The 27,877-nt window shown below is 42.7% G+C and overlaps 2 long non-coding RNA genes across 2 annotated transcripts; both read right to left on the bottom strand.

Moving 5' to 3' along the window:
- Positions 1-5,565: 5,565 nt before the first annotated feature.
- On the bottom strand, positions 5,566-7,854 carry LOC120438434. Its single transcript, XR_005611892.1, has 4 exons — positions 7,824-7,854; positions 7,354-7,512; positions 7,219-7,275; positions 5,566-5,674 (listed from the first exon to the last, which is right to left on the bottom strand). It is a non-coding gene; the product is annotated as an uncharacterized LOC120438434 (long non-coding RNA).
- Positions 7,855-25,298: 17,444 nt separating this feature from the next.
- Positions 25,299-26,471, bottom strand: LOC120438461. Its single transcript, XR_005611930.1, has 3 exons — positions 26,321-26,471; positions 25,978-26,035; positions 25,299-25,602 (listed from the first exon to the last, which is right to left on the bottom strand). It is a non-coding gene; the product is annotated as an uncharacterized LOC120438461 (long non-coding RNA).
- Between the last annotated feature and the right edge of the window lie 1,406 nt (positions 26,472-27,877).

Below are 27,877 nucleotides of genomic sequence, written 5' to 3'. Positions count from 1 at the left end.
CCACTTTGCGCCAGAAAGAGGAAACTGCCGGATGTTGCACTAAACAACCGCAGCACGTTTAAGCTTGATCAGCTGTTGTTAGAATTTATTTAATATTAATTTCTAGTATCAGCTGATGTTTGCTGGCGCCACAGCTGTAAAGCTGCTGGTCATGATGTCGGTTTGTATATCTGGTGAGAGGGAAACATGCAGATGAAACCAGGAGATGTCCTTACTGAATCATCAGAGCTGAACAGGTGATGGAGAAACAGGTTTACCTTTTAGGTGACATGAATGAGTTGAAGGGAAGTTATGAACTGTTTCTGAGAGACAAATAACACCAGCATCCTTTTTTACGCTGACAGCTGGTAACTGTGCAGGGGCGGATCTAGCTAAGTTATGCCAGGGGGCCAGGTAGGGCATTAACAGGGAAAGGGGGGCACAAAGAAATACTTTTCTTTCTTATTCTCATTTAAAATGTCTAGCTTTTATTTAAATAATTATCTGATTCTTGCGAAAAAAGTTTTTATCTGATGTAAAATGTATAGAAATCATACATATACCAAAGGACAGTGTACATCACTGTCACAACAGCGTTCGTTTTCATTCAAAGGCTTTATGGCTTTAATACCTGGTGGGCCGGTCTCTGGTCAAAATGCCCGATTTTTTGTCCCAGTCCAGCCCTGCAGGTTAATACTGGCAGTGTCACCATGCCAGCTGACTGTATTTCATCATCAGCCAATGTTGTTCTTTATACATCAATATTACCAAAGTTTACCATAAGGCAGCATAGAAAGTATTTACTTGCTTTCAGGTTTTATTCAAATGTTAGTCTTTTCAGTTGTTTCCCCACTTTTTCCCTGTTTCAAAATCAAACACCAATTTTTGAGAAGATTATCTTCTTTTTTTAATAGGCAGATTAAGTTTTGCATTGGCTAATTTCCCAATTGTATGTTAAAAATGTTCGTATTTTAATATTCAAAAATGTTTTTGCCCAAAACATGTGCACTATATGTCAGTAAAAATACTATGCAAATATTGCTGTCCTTGAATGCTGACTAAACACTTAACGGTTGGTAGAATTTTTTTTTAACATTATCTGCCAATTACATCTGTGCCCCTACCTGGCCCCCCCAACAAAAATTTTCTAGACACGCCACTGCCCATACACAGTGGTGAGCCACACCCGTCTCTGCTTGCAAAGACTGAACCTTTGGTGGATGCTCCCTTTATACCCAAGCTTGATATGCACACCAGTTATCTCTTAACCTGCTAATTAAGAAGATTACAGATTGTTATATGCAGAGATGGGAATAAGTAAAGTTATTCTGCCCCTCGGTTGTTGCTTTGTTGGGTTTCTTTGGCTGGCGCATTTCTCAGGTTTCCCAATAGTGGGCAGTATTACCCCTTCAAGTTGTTGTTGTGCGCTACACTGCCCCCTTTGGTGATGTGTTGTGAGCAGCAGGCAAAGTTCACACAGGCAGTGGGTTGGGGAGTTTGTTGAGCCATAATATGTAAGTAAGCAATGTCTAGCTTTATTTTCTGTAAGATGATGTAAGATTGTTACTTTCATGTTACTGAAAAGCTTATTTGAACGTATAAGGAAAGATGTTTATGGTGAATGTAAAGCAAAAGAAAAGCTAGTCAAAGGAGTTTGCAAAGAAAAGCGTCTGGACTTCTTTAAGTTGCTTGAAGACGTTTCACCTCTCATCCGTTTCACCTCTCATCCGAGAAGCTTCTTCAGTTCTAAGGTCAAATGGCCGAGAGTCCCAGATTTAAACCCAGTGGGAGTATCCCCCCAAGGAGGGACAAGAAAAGAAAAGCTATGTTGCTAACTTGTTTTTGGTTACAAAATATGTCAATACTGATGCTTACGTATTATTTTACTGTATGTTCACAGTTTTACAAATTAAAAGAGGAAAAAACGGTCTTCAGTTAAAGACACAAAGACAAAGCGATGTGTCCTGTCGTTCCTGGAACCATCTCCTCTTATGTTAAGCTCGCTGCATAGGGTGAATAGCCATACATTCACCTGAGGGCAGCAGAAAAATCACTTTGTTACTGTACTTAAGTAGAATTTTCAGATATCTGTACTTTTACTCCCTACATTTTAAAAATAGGCTCGTTACTTTAGTCTAAGGAGCTTGGAAAGAAAAGCGTCTGGACTTCTTTAAGTTGCTTTAAGACGTTTTACCTCTCATCAGCGAAGCTTCTTCAGTTCCAAGGGTCAAATGGTGGATTATAGATGGCAGACAGTTGGTGTCGTAAACCACCGCCTCTGTACAAAGATGGTCGCTCACAGTGGACATAGATGGCCTCTTTCACTCCTCTTTAAAACCATCTGTCCTCTCTGTCCAAAATGTGAATGTTGGCATCCTCGAAAGAGTGACCTTTGTCCTTTAGATGTAGATGAACTGCTGAGTCTTGTCCCGTGGAGGTGGCTCTTCTATGTTGTGCCATGCACTTGTGAAGTGGCTGTTTGGTCTCTCCAATGTAGAGGTCTGGGCATTCCTCGCTACACCTTACAGCATACACCATATTGTTAAGTTTGTGTTTTTTATCTTTCGGGTGAACCAGTTTTTGTTACTTAAAGAAGTCCAGATGCTTTTCTTTCCAAGCTCCTTATTACGATGACCTGCATGACTGAGAACCTTCACAGACTCGTTACGTTAGGTTCAGCGGTAAAATCTGTAGCATCTACACTCGGGGGTTTAAGTGGAGTGAAGGAGTGCTGTTGTGTTTGTGGTGCTTCAGAAAGATAAGAAAGACTAAAAAGAAGGAAGAGAGGTTAGATTCAAAGGGAAGGGTTGTCAGTGACACTTGATAAACTGCACATTTGAAACATACGTGATGTCATCATTTTACTCACATATTGGATATGTATATGATGTTATTTGATAAATTATGCATTTTCATTTTGTGACCCTGAGTAGACTCACTTTGTGTAGTTTTGTGCAGGATAAACAAGTTAGTCTGCATTAATGTGGTGAATTCAGACTGTCTGTGGTAGAGAGGGATAATAGACCCTTATGAGTGATTTATGACCCCAATAAAAATGTTTAATGACCCCACACAAAATAAAGGTGCAAACTGGAACCAAAAGTGGTTCTTTAGACTGATGCCATAGAAGAACCTTTTTTGGTGCCCCAAAGAACCATCAATGCTTTGAAGTCCTCATCCTTAACTATGGGTTAAGGATGAGGACTTACCCTATGTACCCAAATAATCGTTGATGAATTGTAAAGTTACAATTCTTTTATGTAAAAAAGCATTTTTAGTTTTTTAAATAAATGTTGATGTTGTGCGACGGGATTGTGTGCTTCAATTTTATTTATAATGTGCCAAATCACTACAACAGACGACTCAAGACAATGACGTCCAGAGTAAGGATGTTGTTAGACAGTGTTTCTAAGGTTTTTATGTCCCGTTACAATAAGCTCAGTTTTATCTGAACTTAGAAGCAGAAGATTAAAGCTCATTGTGTATCTAAAACATCCCAACAGTTTAACCAATAAAAGTGGGTATCACCTGCATAGCAGTGAAAATGTATGCTATGCCTTCTAAAGCACTTATAATGTAAACAGAACTGGTCTTTGCACAGAAGCCCGTGGAGCTTCATAATTAACCTCAGTGTGTGTGAACAGGACTCTCCATTTAATAATAGCAGTAATAAAATGTTATGGGCAACAGTATCAAATGCTGCACTTCGGTCTGGCAGGAAAGATTTCAACATTTCAATATGAATGAAGGAAGGCTAAAAACTGATTAATGTCTGATGATCTTTTCTGTGCTTCTTCAAGTTTGTAACACCAAACATACTAAAAGATGATTTAAGGTTTACAGGAAGAGTTAGACACACGTTTACTATTTTTCTCTATATTCTTGTTTCCATCACTGACATGTTCAATATGACTACTATTAGAGGAGAAAATAAACCCTGTGTAGTTTCAAAACTTTAATTTAATCAAACTGAGATGTTGCTTAACTGTGATGGACGTGTCTTTTAATTCTTGCTGATCGGAGCTGGCTTGGCTCTGGCTTATTGAAGAATTAAGAAAGTGGAACTGGCTGTTCAAACCCCCACAAGGCTGCCCGCTGGGATTGAAACGATGGGACGAGGCGTGAGTTCTCAAAATGGGCTCATTGAGTGCAGCACAGATAAGATCTTAGAGAGGCTTGCAACTGCCGTGAATACTCAGAATAACACCTCTGAGCGCAAATTGGATCACATCTTGAAGAAGCTCACTGCGGTCGTGAGTTCTCAGAATCGGCTCTTTGAGCACAAGAATGACAACATCACAGAGCGTAAGGTTGATAACATCATGGAGAAGCTCATGGCTCTCCAACGGGAGATTGAGAGACCAGTGTGGACTGTTAGAACAGCTTGAAATTCATATGAGTTGTTCACACTAAAGTAAAAATCAGCATCACTTCATTCGGCTATCACTCCAGAGTCAGCTGTGGTCTCAAGGCTGGAGCTGAACAACAACACCCTGATAACAGACTGTGCTTAGACTGTTCTTCCCATTCTATGCAAGGCCACCTGGGTTGGCTGGAAGACTGTTTACTTAGCCTGGCAGGGCGAAGGACACGGTCTCAGCTGAACTCTGACACACACACACACACACACACACACACACACACACACACACACACACACACACACACACGGGTCTATGTGGTATGGAGGGACTATACTACGTCAATCCGCCCGGCGGTGGTTTAAGGGGACTACCGTTTCCAGAGGACTTAGAGCCAAGGGAGCGAGGTTAAAGTGTTCGAAAAAATCTGAAAAAAATTTGGGTCACTTCAGACCTAATACACTCCCTATAGAAGTCTAGATACAGTGATACACACCAACCAGACTCTATTGTGTTTTCTGGAGACATTGTCCACTTGACAACGATGTGTTCAATGAGGTCCAAAAAAACCAATATCAGGACTTTAAAGGGACAATGATGTCATTATTAAATAGCTCATCATTACCATGAATACACATCTGACAGGACACAGGATTACTGGGACATTATTTTATTAGTGTTCTTGGATCTGAACATTAATTTTAACCATAAATAAAAAAAGAAATCTATGGACAAAAATGCCCACGCTAACCACAGAAATATAAAAATATAGAAAACAGAAAAATTAAAAACATTTAAAATGAATTTTAATAGTTTAAAGGTAAATATTAAGGGGAGAAAATATGCATTTATATTTTTTTTTATTTTCAATATAACCTGTCAAAAATATATATTAAAGAACCTGTCAAAAAAAAAAAACTAAATAAATTAAATTTAAAAGTTATGAAATACAAACTACTTCTGTAATTAACAAGAACTTTTTCTTTAAACAGAACATCAGTGAGGCAGCCTGCTGCACAATAAGTCAGTTTTAACAACAGTTCGGCAATCTGACCAAGATGTAAAACCACATCTGGCTAAACAGTTATTTTAGTTCATTTTTTCTGCCTTTTGCAGTTAATCCTCTGTTTCTTACAAAATCTCTTATGTTTTGAACTGTTCTTCCTGCCAACACCGGATCTTCTACCAATTTGCAATGACTGCATTCATTTTTGGTGGCCAGTTTCCTTCGTTTATGTGGTCTTTAAAATGCCTCATCACTGCAGCAACCTCAGCCTTGGACCACATGTTTTTGGGAGCTCTTCGGGAATTGTGGGATTGAGCAGCATTTTTATCTGGAAGATATATAAAGTAGTAGTAGTTAAAACAAACAAACCAAACCAAAAAAAACCCCAAAAATCATTTGCTTTTTAAAAGAATGGATGTTACCCTGTCCTAACTTCTGAAATGTGTTGGTACCATCAATATCAAAACGAGCTAAAATTCTCTTTGAAAATTTATCAAATTTCTAAAATGAGACAACATTTAGTGTTCCACTGTGAATAAAAGACTGAATAAAACATTGAATAAAAGTCTCTTGATGCATGCTCAATCATCCAGGTAAGTAAATCCCAAAACATTGATTCTGTTAATCTGGACGTAGCGTTTTCAGTAGGAGAAACATTTTGTCACTCATCCAAGTGACTTCTTGCCACCACTCTGCAGTTTGCCATATGTTGCAAAGTGATGAAACAATAGATGATGAACAATTCAAGAACCTTAAGCACAAACATCTAAGTGACGAAACATTTGAGAGCCATTGAGAGCATCCTCACTGGATGCATCACCACCTGGTATGGCAACAGCACCGCTTACAACCGCAAAGCTCTCCAGAGAGTAGTGCGGTGTGCTGAACGGATAATTGAGGTGAGCTTCCTCCCTCCAAGACATCTACAGGAAGCGGTGCCTGAGGAAAGCGGGGAGGATCATCAAGGACTCCAGTCACCCCAGCCACAAACTGTTCAGACTACTTCCATCAGGAAGGAGGTTCTGCAGCATCCGGTCCCGTACCAGCAGACTGAGAGACAGCTTTTTCCACCAGGCCATCAGACTGCTGAACACGTCATAGACACCTCACCCTCACTACTGGAACTTCAACATTATGCACTCCATACTGTATATAAATGCCACTGTTTTGCACATACCAACCTCTGTATATTTTATATATCTTATTTTATTGTTTACTTTATTTCATTTGTAAAACATGTATATACACACTATATACACACTCACACACACACGTAGAAAAACATATTTAGTACACACATTCAGTAATGTATATACCTTTATATATTGTACATATATTTATTACTTTTTAGATTAGCCATTTTTATATTTTGCTTGTTTTACGTTATTGTATTTTTGCACAACTCTGTTGCTTGTGAAGCTTGCACATTAAGAATTTCACTCACATGTACTGTACCAGTGTACCTGCACATGTGACGTGACAATAAAGTGATTTGATTTGATTTCTCCCACTGAAAAACTACGTTCAGATGAACAGAATCAACCTTTTTACTTACTTAACTGGATAATGAGAATGCATCATGCAAGCACCATAGTATGTCACATGAAGTAGTCTGTAGACAGGCCTCACCCAGTCATTAAATTGTTTGTCAGCTATACAATTACCCTTGAGCTTCTAAGAATAATAGACTATGCATAATGGTTGTGATGTGATGATTCCGTCAAATCCCTAGAATTAAAGCAGGAAGTCTACTTTAACACATATGGATATTGTTTGATTTTAAAATCCATTGTGGTGGTGTAGAGAGACAGAATTGCAACGCAATTACAAAGAACGTGTCCATAAGCTTAGAGAACCAACTGCACCCCTTACCTTCAGAGGGAGCAGCAGTCTCACTTGCTGCAGGCATTATGAGTGGTTCTTCATCTGCTGATTACACAATTTGATTAAGTTTTCATATTTGTTACAAACATTTTATCCACAGAAATCAAGCTAGTGGTAACTTACCACAATCTACAGTGTCTTGTAGCTGCGCTGTGTTTGTGGAATCAGCTACTGCATGTACAGGCTCACTGGTGCCACACGCTGACATTGTGAGTGCTGTGTCATCATCATCTGATTCACTCTCACGGTCCTTTGTTTCAGCATCACTTAATGCAATTTCATCTGAGAAATTGTGGGAAAAACACCAAAAACCCCCAACACAAACACAAACCCCCAAAACCTCACATTAACAACGACATATGACAAAATACAGAACAAATACTGGAAATTATACTTTTCCACAGTACATAGTTTTACTATTTAAGGCCACCACTCTGCAGTTTGCCAAATGTTGCAAAGTGATGAAACAACAGACTTCAAGAACCTTAAATCATGGACATTTAACAGAATGGTCTGTGCTTTTAGGTTTTAATTCTGTTGATAAAGCATAATATTCAACTACTGCCCTAATATTTGCTCCTTTCAATACAAACCTTCAATTTCGATCTCATCCAGTGATTTCCCTGGATCTGGGAAAGATGTCCTTTTCCAGTGTTAAAAGCAGTTTGGAAATCTTGGCCAGCTGTGTTGTGGGAACTGGTAATCTGTAGAATTCGCGGTGAACGCGAATATCATGACCCAGGAAATCTGCAACCTGATCAAGTTCATTGTTTTTCAAATTAAGGACTTGTGAGAGTGTGGCAACATGTTTTCTGAGCTGTGTCGATCTTAGATACTCAGGGTGCTTTGCTCCACACTGGTATGCATGAACACGCAAGGAGTCCTTTCCTCTGTAATGACTCATTGATCGGGGTCTTGCAAAGAGGTAGATATTAGTGGCACAAATACCACAGTCAGGCCTCCTACTAACCAGTAGTGACAGAGCATCCAGCATGCTTGGTGTTAGCAGAACTGGAACATTTCTGTCCCTTTTTCCCATTATTTCTATTCTACAGAAATAGTTACAGAGTCTCTGTTCCATTTCTGAAAGCCCCATGGCAACATCTGTGTGGAGTGCTGTTTTGTCTCTTTCAAGAAAACTTTTGAGGCGCATCTTTGAAACCTCTCCAGAACGTCTTCGATTGAACACAATGATCTGTGAGAGTGTAACTTGTGCAAGTTGGGCATAATTCTGAGCTGTGGCTTCGTTCTCCAAGCTGCAAAAGGCACTTTCTGCAGATTTTTGAAGGTAGTGATGGAGAATCCGAACATCTTCTGTAAAGGGCAATGTTGATGGCTTGTTAAACTTTGCCTCGCTCAGTGTGTTCAAGGCACGGTGAGACACCATCTCGGACCATTTGGAGACATACAACTTCTTGAACGCATCAGTGGACTTGATTAGGGCTTCATCCTCTGTCATGAGGGCACGACAATGGATAATGTCAGACATTTTATGCAGTGTATGTCCCAGTTTCAGCGCAAGGCTTGGAGTTTTGTATGACAGTGTCTCTTCATCAAAACCTGAAACTTTCTTTACTGCTTGCACAACTCTCTGGAAGTTAGCAGGCTTAATAGTTTCTTCCATGTTATGCACTGAGAATTCTGCACGCAGACACAACAACAAACGCCCCGCTTCACGTAAGCTTCTGTCGTATATAATCATACTTTGTAGGGTCTTGTCCATGTTTATTGTAGAGGGACTGGGCAAACTGAATAACAGTAAAGTCATTTCGCACAGCTGAGGCAATCTCATCTTGTTTCATAACAGCAAGAACCTTCCACACTCCACTTGACACCTGCGGATAACACTGAGACTCCAGAGTTAAAGCCAGGCCGAGTACTTTGGTTCTTCCAGGTTCTTTATCTGTGTCATCTTTTGGTTTGTTAGGACATCTGCGGACATGTCTCCAAAGATCCTTGCGAACATACATCCCTTGACAATAAAAGCAATGAGCAAACTTTCCTCTACTGCTTTAATCTTGGGTCTTCTCTTCACTTTCAGTGGTCCCACTCCACCATGCAAAACTGCAGCATTATGCTTAAAATTTCCCTTATTTCTCAATTTCTCTAACAGGCTTTTACGCTCGTTTGAGTCTCTAGGCAGGGAAAATGCATGCACAACATCAGGAGCTGTTTTGTGCGTTTTCAGGTGGCGGGAAATTTTAGCTTGTGGTTTGCCACAAAAATAGCAGTAATTTCTTTTACTTAAAGTCATTTTTCTGATTCAGTTTCATAAAGCTCACTTTTATCTTCTGGCTTGTCTTTTGTCAAGTTGTGGATTAAATTTGTTGAATCTGATTGTTCATGCGCTTTGGAGATGTCATCTTGGCATAGCAGACCTTTTGATGTGCTTGGCAATAATGAGATGTCTTTATCTGAATCTTCATCATATGACTCTGAATCTGGCACATATTCTTCTTCTGATATGCTGTGGTTGCCATCATCATCGCTTGATATTTGATCCAGAACTGAATGTGGCAATCCATCCTCCCCTGAATATTCAGAAATTTCTTCTTTCTGGAATGTAAGAATAAAAGTTATTTTAATTGATCAATACTTTAGACAGGTAAAAAAAATAAACTGAAAAAGTCAAGCCAAATATGAATGGGATACACACCTGTGTTGACTGGTGACAATTCTGATTTGCCAATTTTGCAAGGCAGGATTTGTGCCAGACCCTAAACAAACTGAAACACATTTTGATAGACTTAATTTAGCTTTGCAGTTCTATTTAAGTGAAGTAGTTTTTTGTCAAAGCATTGCAGTAATGTCAAATGCTGAAAAAAACAAAACAAACTGTTCACACTTAAGGATATTTTAATGACTACACATACACTGCTAACCCCCCCCCCCAAAAAGGACATCCCAGATATGAATGAATGAATTCTTCTTATTAAATACTTTGTTCTTTAGGTAGTTGAATGGCATGAAAATGTGTAGTTGAATGTGTGTGGCCTCCAGATGCCTGTATGACTTCCCTACAATGCCTGGGCATGCTCGGGATGAGGTGGCAGACGGTCTCCTGAAGGATCTCCTCCAAGACCCGGACTAAAGCATCCACCAACCCCTGGACAGTTTGTGGTGGATGGAGTGAGACATGATGTCCCAGATGTGCTCAATTGGATTCAGGTCTGGGGAACAGGCGGGCCAGTACATAGCATCAATGCCTTTGTCATGGAGGAACTGCTGACATACTCCAGCCACATGAGGTCCAGTGTCCTCTCACATTAGGTGGACCCCAGGGCCAAATACACCAGCATGTGGTCTCACAAAGGGTCCGAGGATCTTATCTTGTTACCTAATGACAGTCAGGCTCTCTGGCAGGCACAGAAATGCCACCCCACACCATTACTGACCCACTGCCAATATGATCATGCTGGAGGATGTTGCAGGCAGCAGAACGTTCCCCACGGCATCTCCAGACTGTCACATGTGCTCAGTTTGAACCTCCTTTCAGCTGTGAGGAGCATAGGGTGCCAGTGCCGGAGTTGCCAAACTTTGTGTTTTCTGGCAAATGACAAACGTCCTGCATGGTGTTGGGCTGCAAGCTCAATCCCCACTTGTGGACGCTGGACCCTCAAGCCATCTGACCATTTGAGCAGACAGATGCACATTTGTGGCCTGTTTGAGGTCATTTTGCAGGGCTCCTCTTGTTCCTCCTTGCACAAAGGTGGAGGTAGCGGTCATGCTGCTGGGTTGTTGCCCTCCTATGGCCTACTCCACATCCAGGTAGCACCTCCATGCTCTGGACACTACACTAACAGACACAGCAAACCTTCTTGCCACAGCTCACATTGATGTGCTACACTAGATGAGCTGCACTACCTGAGCCACTTGTGTGGGTTGTAGACTCTGTCTCATGCTACTACTAAAATGAAATCACCACCAGCATTCAAAAGTGACCATAACATCAGCCAGAAAGCATAGGTGCTGAGAAGTGGTCTGTGTTCAACACCTGCAGAACCAGTCCTTTATTATGGTGAATTGACTATAATTTCCACTTGTTGTCTACTCTATTTGCAAAACAGCATGTGAAACTGGTTGTCAGTGTTACTTCCTAAGTGAACAGTTTGATTTCACAGAAGTGTGAATGACTTGGAGTTACATCGGATTGTTTAAGTGTTCCCTTTATTATTTTGAGCAGTTTATGTTATGGAATGGGGAATTGAGGACAATCCCAAGTATACCATTTTACAAGGTCCTGCAACAAAGAGGTAATACTACATTTCTTTAATTAGACGTGACCACCCACTGATTAAAAAGGGAGCAGTGTTCATTTCAGGTAGTCTTAACTTGTTGAACTCTATTAATGCTTTTTACTATATACTGTACCTATTCACTAAATGTCTCACCTTTGCACTTATAGCCAAGCCACTTGAGGGAGGAAACCGGTCCCACACACTGAATGCACTTGTCCAAAGATGATATTGTTGTGCACACCAGACGATGACTGTGACACTGTTAGCAAAATATTGCAACATTTATTTGTTTTGGACAGTTGGAAAGGTGAGGTGTTTTCAATTCAGTTGCAGATATCAACTAATACACTTCATCCCAGTATAAAATTTGAACGCAATCAACCTCTTCACTTTTTTCTACTGGAACCATTTTACTGGGATTAGGGGAATTGATTCTTTCACTTTGTTGTTATCTAGAATAGTTAATTGACTTAAAACACTGCAACTTCTTAAAAATGGCACATGCATTCTTATCTGTGTGGAGTGGGTCAGAGTAAAAAAAAACAACAACAAAATTTATAAAAACAATCCTTCCTTATTTGCTTATCCTTGCGGCTGGAACCTCTATTCCAAATATGGTGGGTGCACAATGCCTCTCACCCGACTTGTATCTGCCAACTACAACTTCCGCCCAAAGACATGCAGTTAGTGGGGTTTGCTGGACTGGTAATTCTAAATTGCCCATAGGTGTGACTGTGTTAGAGTCTGTCAATGTGATACCTTGCGACAGCCTCTCACTCCAATTAACAACTGATTCCGTGGCAATCATCCATCCTCTTTCACTTATCCTTATCAGGATTGTGGGGTAGCAGGTTTGGGGCCTATACCAGCTACCAAAGGGCAGTACAACCTGGACAGATCACCAGTCTAACATGGAAGGACAGGCATTTGCATCCACACCAAAGGGCAGTTTTGAATCATCAGTTAACCTAACCCCATAAGCTACATCTTTGGACTGTGGGAAGAAGCCAGAGTACACAGCCAGGGAGAACCCATGCACTACAGCAGTAAAACGTGCCTAAAACAAGTTAAGCAGTTGTATAGTACTATCTTAATGTTCAAGCCTGAGTTTCAAACCATTTCAACATAGAAACAAAGCACATGCAGTCAGTTCTGCGTGCTGTAGGTCAAACTGTCAAAAAATAAGAGAAGACCCCTCCTAAAACCAGAGTGATGTCACCATGAAGCAAACTTTGACGGAGTCCCCCAATAACACTGTGGTCCTCCTAAGTCACATTTGGGTGGTTAACACACACACACACACACACACACACACACACACACACACACACACACACACACACACGTGTTATCCAGACTTGCACTTTGAAACAATGAAAAGGACCTACAAGCCACGGTCCATGTAAATCACATTACACCCAGGTGACTGCCAAACACACACACACACACACACACACACAGCATCCATAGAGAATGATGATAGATTAAATTATTAGCTCATTAAGTGGTACACTGGATTATATTTACCCTTTCAGGCTCTGGATGTTTCAGGTCCAGATCACTGTTTGGAATGCAGTTTGGTTGCGGCTTTAGGCAGCTCACAGTCTTCTCAATCTGGCTGGTCTCAGCCTTCGTGTGTAACAGATAGAGAATGAAAATACATTTATATCACTGGATGCTCGGCTGCATTGCTATAGTGACCAAATGCACAGTAGGTGATACTCAATTTCAATGGAAAACTAGATGCCCTAAGTCACGTTAAGCCAATTTGAGTTGGTACAAATGTAAAAATGGCTTACGGTATGCAATTTATCAGTTCCAAAAAGTACAATTGTAGAAATACCTTGCATCTCCAGGGCCAATCCGAGTCACCATAATTATAGTCTATTTCTTCGCCTGGACTTATGTCTCTGCTTGCAAATAAGCATAGATGGGGCTTTCCATTGATATTTAATATTTTCATTTTAGCACTTGGACTGATGTGGTTGTCGTTGACAAGTCTGCCTAATGACCCATCTTCTTGAGATGCATCCACACTGTGGGGTTAGGCAAAAAAGTATTAGCTTAACTAGTTTTTGTTAGGAAGCTTTTTTTTTTCATAAATCAAAAGCAATGTGTAATTTAATCTTAATCAAACTACACTGATATAATACGCACCACCAGAGTTTTCCATCAAACTTGAATTCAAACATGAACACCTTCAGGCTGTCATGATAAACTCTGTGTCTCCGCTCACATTCTTCTTTTGGTATGAGTTTACCTCTGTATTCCAAAAGGAAGTCTCCTTTTTGGAATGGAACAGTCGTGAAAATGCCCCGACCTGAATTGCAGAGGCATATCAAGTGAGTGACAAAAGACAAAGTGACAAACTCCAAATCTAATCTAAACTAAAGACCAACTTACCTTTGAAGGCATTTATGTAGTGGATATCAAGTCCCAGTTTGTCCCTTCCAGCAGAAACATGACAGACTGCATCCTCCCGTGGAGGAATCGTCTCCTTCGCATGTTCTCCTGTAAGTTTTGATTGCCTGTATTACCAAAGCATATAAAGTATTACGATTATCGTCATCATTGTCATCATCATCAGTAGTAGTGGAACTAGCAGTAGTGTAGTTTACAGCATAAACACAGCTGACTTATTCATAGTCCTAATTTATGCCTTCTTTTAAAATGTTAAAAGCCAAGTTCTCAAAATGGCGACATGTGACATTTCTGTAATGGCGACTGCAGAGAGTGATACAAGTACTGAGAAAGCTTAGGCATCAAAACTGTAAGAAGTTTTTTCTTCAGGCATATAAATAAATACACGATTAAATACACTTATACCCCTTGCTTTTATTTTAGGGCTGTCAGCAGAATGGACAGACATTGGACAAACTGCCCGAAATTAGCTGACAGCGACATCAGGGATTTTGACTCAGACTGCGCTGGTTTAACTGTTAATCACGTTAGTCGCGATGTCGGCATTAACACGTTTAAGCCACATTAATGCTTTAACACCGAGTAAATCCTAACACGGGTTAGCCCGCTTTATCGCGTTGACGCGGTTAGTCATCAGCCCTATTTTATTTACTCAATGACAAACGCTGAGGCAGTTTTACTTCTTCAAAAACTAGCTAACAGTCCATAAAGCATATATTAAACCAGTTTAATATAAGCCTGTGCACCTATAATTTCATATAGTATTAAAGTCATGGTGCATTTTACATTAAAAAAGGCTTACCTTTGTGCTTTTAATCAGTCTTCGTATTGCCGTCGACATGTACTTGTTAAAGGGCACGCATGCAAATCGTATCCGGTAGGTACCGCCTATATATATAGCCTACCAATCACAATGACTTCCGGCCGTGTGTATTGAAAATGTGTATTAAATTGTAGTACTTACACACATCCACTCTAACTCGAAACGTCGCTGTGCAATAAACTGGAATACACAAAAATCAGGTGAGTGGTATAGGTGGACTTTTAAGAAAATCAGAAAATCTTTTAATTATAGTTTAATAAATAAATTTACACTAGAGTTTAAGCAAATACAGGTCAAAAGATAAATAATGACCTCATAAGAAGTAGAATTTATTATTATTTAGACACTTAAAAATGCATTTACAATTCATGTTTTAGGGGGACACATGAATACACAGCAAAAAGTCGAAATGTCCCTGTAGCCCAGGTACAGCGTCAGGTCAAATGTCCATCCATACCACATAGACGCACGCATGCACGCACACGCGCACACACACACACACACACACACTACACTATATTACACAAAATAATGAGATTTATTTAAGGAGAAAAAAGATTATTTAAGAAGAGAGGATTTTTAAGAACTTGGGTTTCACTTCTAAAGAGAGCAGAACTATACATGCCTACATGTGTGCATTCATGTGCTGTATGCACTAAACTATTATAAATCAAGAGATGCTGGCTACTATTAACCTTGTTTTTAGATCTAAAGAAAACCCACCTGCCTTTACTTTTCATGTCCATTATAAGTTGTCTTTCAACAACCATTGATTTATTTGATTCATTTCATAATGTGTCACGATCCTGGATCTTATGACCCAGTGTTTTGAGTTTTAGTTCTTTTGATGTTTATAGTGTATGTTTAAGCTTATTAGGTTTCCTATGTTCATTTGTTATTAGATTCCCCTTGTGTCTTCCATCCCCTGTGAAGTCTCCCTTGCCCTTCATGTGTTTCATGCCTGTGAGTCTTATGTTGTCAAGTTCATGTTGTCAGGTCTCTGTCTCGTGTTTCCTGTTTTATTTTGAAGAGATCTTGTGTTCCTGTGTCCATAGTGTTTAGTTTTACTCTTCCACTGAGGTCATTATGTTCATGTGTGTCAGCTGTTTCTCCATGTGTTCCCACTTCCCTCATTATCCTCCTGTGTGTATTTAGTCCGTGTGCTTTCTGTCATTCCTTGTCAGGTCGTCTGCTCATCCACATCTCAACTTCAGGTATCCATGTCAGTTCACCATGTTTAAGGTTTTTCATGTTTAGTTTTAGTTCACCCAGTTTAGGTTATTGTTTGTTTCACCAATGCTCTTTTGTTTGTACCTTTTTGCTAGCCACAATAAACGGCTTGTTTTTTTGTTAAATCCACGTCACGTTCAGTTTTTGGTCTGCGTTTGAGTCCTCTTTTGCAACACATACAGTCTGCCCCAGCCAGACGGTGACATAATGTCTGATATGCTTCACACAGTTAAGCACCAACTATCACTGCATGACTAAAATGTCATCTCTCTTAATAAAACATTATACGTGTTGGCACAGCTGACGCTGGTTATTGAACAAAAATGACAGATCGGATGTTAGAATTTTATTTCTATTTTAGCAGAAACCCAAGACTTTCAATGGTCAGCTGGTGTTTAGAACAGAGTTGAATAAACAACCAAAACTAACCCCCCAAAAATCTGATCGTTTCTGCAGCAGTCATCAGGATGAATATGCTGGTCCAGATATGTCTGCTCCAAGTGAAAACGCACTTCAGTTTAGAATAAAGTGTTACAATACGTATATTATAATTTAACATCGAGAATAACGGTGGGTGAAAGAGTCTTTCTTACTGACATCACAGTTAAATAAAATGGTGCAGTTATGAAGCTTAACTTCAGTCTCAGCCAAAAGGATTTACTCAGGAACAAGTGAAAGACTGAATTAAAGAAAAATAAAAACAAGTTAGAATTCATCTAGATGATTTCTGTCATGTTTCACTCCCACTGAGTGGCGAAGCCCAGAGGGGGTTTCTCACCGGGTCAGGTCAAGCTCAGACATATCCAAAAATGTCAGAGCACTTTTGTAAATGCTGTCCATGTCTTAATGTCCTAATGAATCAAAAATATATTTGAAGTTTGCACATTTGCATTCTTGCTTAAGAGCATGTAAACACAAACATTGATTTTGTGTCACAGAAACAATAATTTTTCCAACTTTACAGTTTTAGCTGCTGTTATATGTAACTGCTGCTTCGAGTTTCAGATGAAAGGCATTCTGGCATGCTTGGCTGCACAAAGCACACAAGTCACGGCCAATGCTTGCTTGACTGTAACGGGGGAAGGTGATATTTTTTGCACAGTGTTATTAAAGGAGGGAAACCTTCCTCAAAACGGACAGAGCAGTGGAGCAGCCAAGGTAATGAATAAACAGGAATTAAAAAAAACTGTATGGCTAAAATATAATTTATTATATTTAAACAGTTAAAAATATAAAAGGAATTAAAACAGCCCTGGCCAGGGAAAAAACACAAAATCAATAAGGCACAAAGATTAAAAGTCCAGTGGCGTCCGCCACGGTATAAAAGTCACTAAAAGTTAAAAATCCAGCGGGTCGGAGCAGAAGGGGAAACCCCGCGGCGCCCTCGCCGTCCTATCAGTGTTTTATGCTCCGGAGTGCTGGAAGAGAGGGGCAGCGACAGTCACTACTCCTATAGCGGCTACAGTCTATTAGAATGGGATAAGTCGTGAGACTTACCCCGGATGGGCAGAGCTCTTAACGCTGCCCGCTGCTTTCTTGTAGCACGCCAATCGGCACCGGCCCGTCTCGCCGTGGGAGGCAGGCGCTGTCTCGCCGTCTCTAATTCCCCACAGTAGCGTGATCTGGCCTCCAGTTATTCCAACAGCCGGACCGCTCCCTCTGCTCCTCTGCTCACTGGCGTTGTATCCTCGCTCCGGGCTTGCAGGGCCGCCGCCTGACACCATTCCCGGCGCCGCCGCCGCCGCTTGTGTAGCTGTTGCTGTTCTGTGAGTCTATCGTGCAAGTGGTGTGATATGCCCATGTAGGAAGGACGGCACTGCAACGCTGGACTTGCCCTTACTTTGGGCTCCCTCTTTATTCTGGCAACTGGTACAAAGAAAACAGTCGTCATTAACAGTGTGCTAAGCAACTGCAACATTCAGTTCACCAGCTTGGGAGTATTTTCCTTTTTTTTTCTTTCCAAACATAACACTTAACAAATGACTAAGATACAACACAACATTAACAAAATCTTTCTTTAAAAGTTCTAGCTGAAACCAAACCTGTGATCGTATAGTAGCAGTATTATTTATTTATTTTTCTCCTTGTGGTAAGTGAGTGATAAGAGACATTATATCTCCTTTTTCCTAACCAACAACAACAATAACATATAAAACAGCTTTTCTATTATAAATCATCATTGTTCATCTTTTTTTTTCCTATACAACAGCATCAATTAAAACTTATACTTAACAGCGCCTACCTGGTACAAAGAAAACAGTCGTCATTAACAGTGTGCTAAGCAACTGCAACATTCAGTTCTGTTAAAAAGAATTAGAACAATTACAATCACACAGAGAAACATTAGAGCTGAGTGCAAATCAAAAAGCACCCGACTAGCTAACGAGTATTAGCTTAGCTTAGCATGCTAACTAGAAATGCTACTCGTGAATAAAGTTACTACCCATGCATCAAAATGCCTGTAACTTTCAGGATACATGCTAGCACTACTTACAATCAAAATACATGTTGACAATTACCACTATAAGAATGTTTTCATTAATACACATAAAAAATTGACAACAGTATCGCTCACAAGCACCTACCACCAGCTTGGGAGTATTTTCCTTTGCTGAGGCATGCGCTGTGCAGCGATTTGGAACCTTAACAGTTGCAGTTGCGGTATTTGTCCACCAGGTGGCTCCAACTATTCACAAAGCACATCAATTTTGAGGAAATTCATTAAGCTATTTTCTAACTCTGTTACATCCACCCCCGCAGAATTTCACTCAAAATTATAGATGCACAACCCACAGCATCCACCAAAATCAACAAAACAAAAGAGAGACCCAAAAGAAAACAGACACACCATGGTTATATAGACACACCAACTCAAGAAGTATCCCCAAAAGGATGAAGCAGAGTGAGCGGCGCCAACTCAGTACCAGCTCCTGGATGCAGGATGCCGTCTACACCCCACACAAACCATGCCCCACAGAAAAAGAAATGTCTCCGCAACGGGACCGAATTTCAAACATGGTGGTGCAATGGCAAACCAGAATGGAATAAAGAATACCCCAAACTGGAAACCACAATGTAGAAGAAAAACCTTACTGAAAAGCCTGACGTATTGACTTAGAGACTTTGCCAATTATCTGACTTGCATCATTGACGACCTCTTGAGTGGACATTACATGGAGCAACCGATTGACTGGTTTGACAATGCGTCCAAAACGAGATCTGACTGGTTGTACATCACCAGGACCAGATTGGTTGTAAGGCGTGAGTTGTCTGTTCCCTCCCTGAGTGATGGTCAACGGGGCTGGTAAGCAGTCTCGTTCAGAAGTCACTGAACCGGCTTGATGGTGCAAATCACTCACACTCTCAGGCACATCAGCCATGCTCAAAACGCGACTAGAGGGCTCAGCGTCCTCACAGCTGTCCGAACATGCAGCCGACAAATTATCAATCCATTGCCGAGTTCTATTCACAGAATCCCCACCTTCTGAGAAAGACAGCAATCCCGTCACATCCATGACATCGCCAGATCCAGCTTCAGAAGAGGACTGAAAGGTGCGACCTGCGTGACTGTCCACGTCCACAGGTAAGAAGTTAACAAGCATCAACAGGTTACGGTGCACAACCCTCTCCTGTCCAGTCACAGGATTCTTGATCACATATGTGTGAGTAGCAGGGTTCACACCAACGACAGTGTATATGGTGGACTCCCACCTGTCAGCTGTTTTTCGCTTCCCTCTCTCACGTCTGTTGGAAACCAGGACTCTATCACCCGTAGCGATTACGTTCCCCCTCACACGTCGGTTATAGAGCTCAGCCTGACGTCTCTGTTCTTTGTCAACATGTCCTTGAGCAATAGCCATTGCCTCTTGAAGATCCTTTGTCAGGGACACCACGTAGCTATCATAGCAACTGATTTCAGGATCTTTCAGTATGTTTTTGAACAGCACATCAACTGGAAGACGGGGTACCCTACCAAACATGAGATAGAAAGGAGCATAACCTGTTGTCTCGTGCACAGTACAGTTATACATGAATGTCAGGGTCTGGAGGCGCCGGGGCCAGTCGTGTTTTGCATCAGGAGGGAGGGCACGAATCATGTTGCCCAGTGTCCTGTTGAAACGTTCCACACTACCGTTGCCCATTGGATGGTACGGTGTCGTCCGAGACTTCTTCACACCAGCGACCCTGAGCAACTCAGCAACCAGCTGACTTTCGAATGATGCCCCCTGGTCAGAATGGACCCTCTCTGGGAATCCATAAATGCAGAAATACTTGTCCCAGAGTTGCTTCGCAACCTGTTTAGCAGACTGATCTCGGCAAGGGAAGGCCTGGGCCATCCTAGTAAAATGATCCGTCACTACCAACACATCAACAGATTTCTTGTTAGAATCCTCCGCAGTCCAAAAATCAATGCACACAATTTCCAAAGGTGCAGATGTCTTGATACTCTCCAGGGGTGCCCTCCCCTCAGGATCAGCTGCCTTACCAACGACACACCGCTGGCATTGTCGCACATAATCCTTCACATCTCTATCAATGTGCGGCCAAAAGAATCTCTGGCGGGCCAGACACAAGCTCCTAAACTGCCCCTGGTGACCAGCATTGTCATGTGTGCCCTGGAGTACCTCGGGTTTAAGGGCATCAGGGACAACAAATTGGTATCTCTTCTTCTTGGAGACCTGATCCCTAGATACTCTGTAAAGGACACCATTACACATCGTCAGTTTGTCCCAGTGTTTAAGGTACCTAATGACCATGGCACACTCACTGGATTTCTCCCTCCTGGAAGGCCGACGGCCTCGTTCCACAAAGTACAACACTCTCGAGAGAACAGGATCACTCATCTGCCCCTCACGAAGCTCACCCTCAGAGAACACTGGTTGAGCATCTGTTTCAGGGAGAAGTAGCTGTGGAAGCTGTTGGAGGATGTCAACAGCACGCGTTCTGGCACCCGACTCCCAAAGGGTATGTGTCTCAAAGATGGCAGAGACCTCTTCTTTAGTCAAGGACTGGTTCCTAGCATGCACCGACACATTAGGCTCCTCCTCGACCTGGCCGTCGAAGAGATGTCGACTGGAGTTCGAGTGTCGAAACGCCTCCTGTACTGAGCCAACAGAGATGGGAACAGCTTCTCCAACTAGGTCACGATAAGGGCAGCAAAGCAACCTCTCTCCAACAGCCAACTTTACAAACGGTCGACGGCTTAGTGCATCTGCGACAATGTTCTTAGAACCAGGGACATATTTGATATCAAACTCGTAAGATGCCAACCGCCACCCACCGCTGCTCACAGGCGCCCAGGCGAGGTTTAGTCATAATGTGTGTAAGCGGATTATTATCAGTCCACACCGTGAAGGCATGTCCCTTGAGCCAGTGGCTAAACTTGTCACACACAGACCATTTCAACGCAAGGAATTCAAGGCGATGAGCAGGGTACTTCCGCTGGGCACGGGAAAGGGATTTACTGGCAAATGCAACTGGTCTAGCCACAAAATCACCTTCCTGAACTTGTGAAAGAACTGCTCCCAGCCCATCCAAGGAGGCGTCGGTGGACAAGACAAAAGGGCGAGCAAAGTCAGGATGGGCCAAAACCACTGAGGACACCAAAGCAGCCTTCAGATCCTCAAATGACTGTTGATGATCATGTGTCCAGTCAGTAGGTGTCAGCTTCCGAGATTGCATAGCACGGCCCACACGTGCCCGCCCCTTGCGCTTCTGCTTCTGGCCAGACAGAAGGTCAAAGAGAGGCCTTGCCAAGGCAGAGTAGTTGGGCACAAAGTGCTGGTAATAGTTTACCATGCCCAGAAATGATCTGACACGGGACTGTGACGGGGTGATCCCATCAGGCTCCATTAGGTCCGCAATGGTCATATTGCTGACAGCCTCGACCTTAGCAGGATCTGTGGACACACCAGACTCATTAATGATGTGCCCGAGGAATCTCACCGACCTCCTGAGAAGCCAGCACTTCTTTGGGGCCAATTTCAGGTTGTGTTGGCGAAGTCGGCTGAAAACCATTTCCAACCTCTTCAAAGCCAACTCCTCAGATGGTGCAAAGACCAACAGATCATCAAGGTAGCACAGCAGGCTGAGGAAATTTTGATCGCCAAAAATGCAGGTCATCATTCTCATGAAGCTGGCTGGGCTGTTGCACAAACCCTGAGGGAGGCGGTTATACTCGTACAAACCCATGGGTGTTGTGAATGCAGAGTATTTGCGATCCTCCTCATGCAGCGGCATGTTATAGAAGCCAGAAGTTAAGTCCATTGTGCTAAAAAATGCATTGCCACCAAGGGCTGCCAAGCAATCAGCTTGATGTGGCAGAGGATGAGCGTCCTTTAGCGTTCGCCTGTTGAGCCACCGAAAATCGGTGCACACTCGCAAGTCACCATTTCTCTTCCACACAAGGACAAGAGGTGAGGCAAACTCACTAGTAGACTTCCTGATTATGTCTCTCTCCTCCATCTCATTAAGAACCTGGCGGAGCTTGTGGTATTCGGCAGGAGGCACACGCCTGTAGGGGAGACGAAATGGCCTGTCATCTGTCAGTCGAATCCTATGTACAAAGGCCTTAGCCTCACCACAGTCCAGATGATGGCGAGAAAAGACATCTTGGTAATTCACCACAAGGTCAGCCAACTTTTCTTGCCAGTCCGATGACACATCACAGGACTTTAGGTCCAGGTCACCCAGGCCAACACGGTCCAGCCTCTCCTGTACAGTACCAACATCCACTGTGGGTACAGATGTCCCAGTGGGCTCTGTACGAGTAGACTGTTGACTGAACTCCGGAACCTCCATATCCTCCAATGCAAGGCAGGTGTAGACATCAGCAAGCTTGGCATTCCTCCGCAGAATAACAGGGTTGTCTGTGATGTTGAGGAGCTTGAGTGGGACCCACCTGTCTCCCCAGAGAGGAGTCACCACTCTAGCGACCATGATGCCCCTGGGTGCAGAGCGAGAGGTGGTTGGCTCAGTAACCACAGTGGAGCCGGGAGATATCTTAACATCTTTAGGAAGTTTCCCCCATACAAGAAACTCACTGTTACCTGGCAGGGTGACAGCCCTGTTGCACCTGACTGTGCCCACTTTGTCTGGTACCTCAGTACCAGACCAGCGTTCCAAGCCAGCAAGCAGAGAGAGGAACTGTTCAAGTTCCTGATGACCTGAACCCGACGTCGAAACTGCCTCCCAGTAGCTTGCATCTTTCTTGAACTGACGGATTAAATGTCTGATGACATTTGAGCCAACAATTAAGTCATCTCGTTGATTCTCAACAACAAAGGTTGGAACCAAGATATGGCACCCATACACCTCCATGTCGAGCTCCACCACTGATTTAGGCTTCACTCGTACACCACCACAGCCAACAAAAACAACAGTGGGTGCCCCCTGATTGCTCAAATCAATAGCACCAGCAGCAGCAAGCCTCTGCAGTGCTACTTCACTCAAGGAACAGGCCATTGAACCACTATCCAACATAGCACCAAGAGATGCCTTGCCTCCGATTGTAACAGGAGTGTAGAACAGGCTGTCACTGCTGCTGATTCTCTGTGTGTCCTGAAAAATAACTCTCTCAGACCTGTCTAGGTCCTTTACATTTTCATACAGCTCTGCTGCATCATGTGTGTGGGAGTGTTCTTCATGACCTGTACAGCCTCCCTCAAAGCACAGGTCGTCTAGTTTCCCTGGGCATTGTCACCCGTAGAGGCCCCATTGGCACACGAGCGACGTGTGTGACCGGGCTGAAAGCATGTGAAACAGAGTCGGGCGAAGCGGCAATGGGACTGTGTAGTGTGGTCCTCCTTATTACAGACCTGACAGCTCCTGCCATTGAACGAAGGGGCCCGGTTCTGTACTCGTCTGCCACCCTGCCGTGAGGGGGAATGTCCATCCCCAGCCTTCACTTTATTCAACAGCTCCCTGAGCATTGACATCATCTCGCCAAGCACAGCATTATCACTGGGCTGCTGACTGTGGGGGAACTGCTGCTCAGGAGCAGGGAGAGCAGACTGCTTCTGGTAATGCAGGGGAATAGTCTGACATCTATTCTGAGATGAGGTTGTCGGGTTCCGTTCCCCATCCTGTGACAATAGAGGAGGAACTGTGGGACAGCTTGGAGCGAGAAACGTCTGCTGCGTCTGGGACAAGAGAGGAGAGGGTGAGACAGAGGGACCTACCCCAGGAGACGGGGGTGAGGTAGGAAGCGAGTCAACACCAGAAGACTTCCTGTCATCAATATTCAAGAGCTCAACACGCGTGTCATCACGAATCAGCGCTGCTGCATGGGCCTCAACCACGCGCACTCTCACAGAAGACACCCTCTCGCGCCGATACTCATCTATCCTCTCCTGAATCTCCTTGCATGTCCACTCATGTATCTGCTTGTACTTAAACACAGATGCAAGCTCAGGATCTGGGCAGTGTTTCACAAACATTTTAGCGATCTCACCACCAATGTCCTCCATTCGTCTGCCCTGATGCTTCAAACCTTCCTCAGCCATATCAGCAGCCTTGTTGAGACGTATCCAGTAATCAACAGGATTCTCCCTGTGAGAAGGCAGAGTCGAGTAGAAGTCCTGCAGAGGTAGGCAAGAGGAAGTGTTGCTGAAGTACCTTATCAGCATGTTGAATATGACATCAGGGGCGCAGGAAGTAATAAGTGCAGGATCACTTCTCAAGCCTATCTTAACTACATCCCTGGTTTTCCCCATTAGCCTCCCCATCACCTCCTCTGTCTGCAATGACACATCAAGACTCTGCTTTCTGATGTATGATTTCATCAGCTCAACCCATTCAGTCACTGTGTACTTGTCTGTACCATCACCCTGAAAATGACAGGCTCCCTGTCGGATTTTACAATAACGCTGAATTGAGTGTTCTCACTCGGCGTATTCGTATTGCCACCCGAATGGGAAGTCTGGTTATGTGAGTGAGCATCATTTCGGTCAACATCACCAACAGCTCCACTAGACATAAGTCTGGCCGCAATAGATTCACCTATCTGTGAACCAAGTTGAAAGATCATGTCACTAAACTGGTTTAATGTGTCATTCCCATCACTGGGAGTGGAGTGACGTGCTTCGCCCATAAAAATTGCCCCACGGGAGACTCATCTGGATCTACACCCGACCCAAAGGCTCCAACCCTCCCAGGCAACACAGGTGAAGCTCCCTCATCCCTCCCAACTGACCCATGTGACAGTAAATGAGCACGTGCTGCACCTCTACCCCACCCAACAGAGGAGCGAACATTGTCACATATATCACTCAGCTGGAATTTGCTTGCCATATTAGCATATAAACAGAGAAAAGGAAAAGCAAGCAAGAAAAAACGTAGACAATAACAAATATTCAGAGTCGCAGGTGTCAGCACAAGCAGTCCGGAGAGAGTCCCATCAAACCAAAGAACAAACAGTCCAGTACCTCAACGCAATTCACAGTCCAAGACGGGCAAAGGATGAATCTTTAAGCTCAATACACTGCAACCTGGGTTGGAGATCCGCATCAAGTTGATCTCAAATCGCAGAGTCACGGCACCAATGTAGCTGTTGCTGTTCTGTGAGTCTATCGTGCAAGTGGTGTGATATGCCCATGTAGGAAGGACGGCACTGCAACGCTGGACTTGCCCTTACTTTGGGCTCCCTCTTTATTCTGGCAACTGGTACAAAGAAAACAGTCGTCATTAACAGTGTGCTAAGCAACTGCAACATTCAGTTCACCAGCTTGGGAGTATTTTCTTTTTTTTTCTTTCCAAACATAACACTTAACAAATGACTAAGATACAACACAACATTAACAAAATCTTTCTTTAAAAGTTCTAGCTGAAACCAAACCTGTGATCGTATAGTAGCAGTATTATTTATTTATTTTTCTCCTTGTGGTAAGTGAGTGATAAGAGACATTATATCTCCTTTTTCCTAACCAACAACAACAATAACATATAAAACAGCTTTTCTATTATAAATCATCATTGTTCATCTTTTTTTTTCCTATACAACAGCATCAATTAAAACTTATACTTAACAGCGCCTACCTGGTACAAAGAAAACAGTCGTCATTAACAGTGTGCTAAGCAACTGCAACATTCAGTTCTGTTAAAAAGAATTAGAACAATTACAATCACACAGAGAAACATTAGAGCTGAGTGCAAATCAAAAAGCACCCGACTAGCTAACGAGTATTAGCTTAGCTTAGCATGCTAACTAGAAATGCTACTCGTGAATAAAGTTACTACCCATGCATCAAAATGCCTGTAACTTTCAGGATACATGCTAGCACTACTTACAATCAAAATACATGTTGACAATTACCACTATAAGAATGTTTTCATTAATACACATAAAAAATTGACAACAGTATCGCTCACAAGCACCTACCACCAGCTTGGGAGTATTTTCCTTTGCTGAGGCATGCGCTGTGCAGCGATTTGGAACCTTAACAGTTGCAGTTGCGGTATTTGTCCACCAGGTGGCTCCAACTATTCACAAAGCACATCAATTTTGAGGAAATTCATTAAGCTATTTTCTAACTCTGTTACACTTGCGGCCGTCACCTGCCACTCCTAGTTCGCCATTCCTGCTGCCACCTTTCTCAGTGGTCTGGCAGGCTCCCTTATCCACCTCTGTGCCTTCCCAGGTGTATCTGATTTGTGATTAGAAGTGGGCGTCTCTCCGGGAGAAGTTAATATATTCAATAAAACATGCAATATAAATAAAACACTCCACAAAATATAACCAAAACATGCAATACGAAAAATATAAATAAAAACACTCCGCATTGGAACACAGTAAAACACAGCAAACATGCAAAGTAAAACAACTTCAAAATAAAATCGGTCCTTCCCTGGATGACAACTGAACAAGAACACATCAGAGCATTTTGAGCATACTTTAAAGTGAAGCAGTGCAGGTGACTGGTGTTTCACAAGTACACACAAGTACACCTACTGAGAAACGGCCTGTGGTTAAATTGTTAGGTGGATTCTTTTACATTGTGAGAAAAACCAGCAGTTTATTATTAACAGGTTAAATGCCCTGTTGAGGCTGTCGCTTTTAGTATCTACGCGGTTTTTGATACGGGCGACACGGGCGGTTGCCCGGGGCGGCATCACGGGCATCGGCAAAAAAAAAAAAAAAAAGGCTCGTACTCATGCTGTCCCGACATTGGGAATGGCATAGGCTGATCGGTATCGATATTGCCCAGGTGCACCTGCTGCAGGGCGGCGGGATTCTCTTGCTGGCTGGAGCAGCATCTAATAACCAACTCGCAAAATAAAACAAAATAAAAACAAACCAACTAGTGATGGGTCGGTCGCGAACGAAATGGCTCTTAGAGCCGGCTCCTTATCGCGAGCCGTGGTTTTTTTTTTTTTCCTTTCTCTCACCCTCTCTCTCGCACTTTTTTTTCCGCTTCACTCCGCACGCGAGCCTTGTGCTTTGCGCTGGGCAGAGGGGGGAGGGGCGGTAGTTACAGTCGCAGTAGCAGAGGAACAGAGCGGGAGGGAGAGAGAGAGAAAGTGAGCCAGGGACAACAACGTCACATTAAAAAGGTATAGTAATCATCCACTATGGAGGACCACAAGAGCCACGCGCATCGAAATAAAAAATTCTGTGCTTAATTTTAATAAACTGCATTTCAAAATCCTTTTTCGAATTGCACTTTAATAAACTGCATTTCAAAAACCTTTTTCGAATTGCACTTTAATAAACTGCATTTCAAAATCCATTTCCCTTTCCTGTTCGCTCAGGGATTAACATGTGGATTAGCAGTTGGATTAACAACTTCATTTTAAAAATCCTGCTGCTATTCAAATTAGCCACACCGTGGGATGTAAGGAGCTCTCTGATTGGTTGGTCAGACACAGGCTGTCTGCCAGCCTGGATTTTTCTAGCTCATAGCTTCGCCCTGCTACGAAGCGTGTGTGCTTGTACAAA

Source organism: Oreochromis aureus, linkage group 3 (genome assembly GCF_013358895.1).
Source record: "Oreochromis aureus strain Israel breed Guangdong linkage group 3, ZZ_aureus, whole genome shotgun sequence".
NCBI classification, from domain to species: Eukaryota; Metazoa; Chordata; class Actinopteri; order Cichliformes; family Cichlidae; genus Oreochromis; species Oreochromis aureus.
The sequence above is the reverse complement of the archived record's forward strand: the minus strand, read 5'-3'. Positions and strand labels throughout refer to the sequence as shown.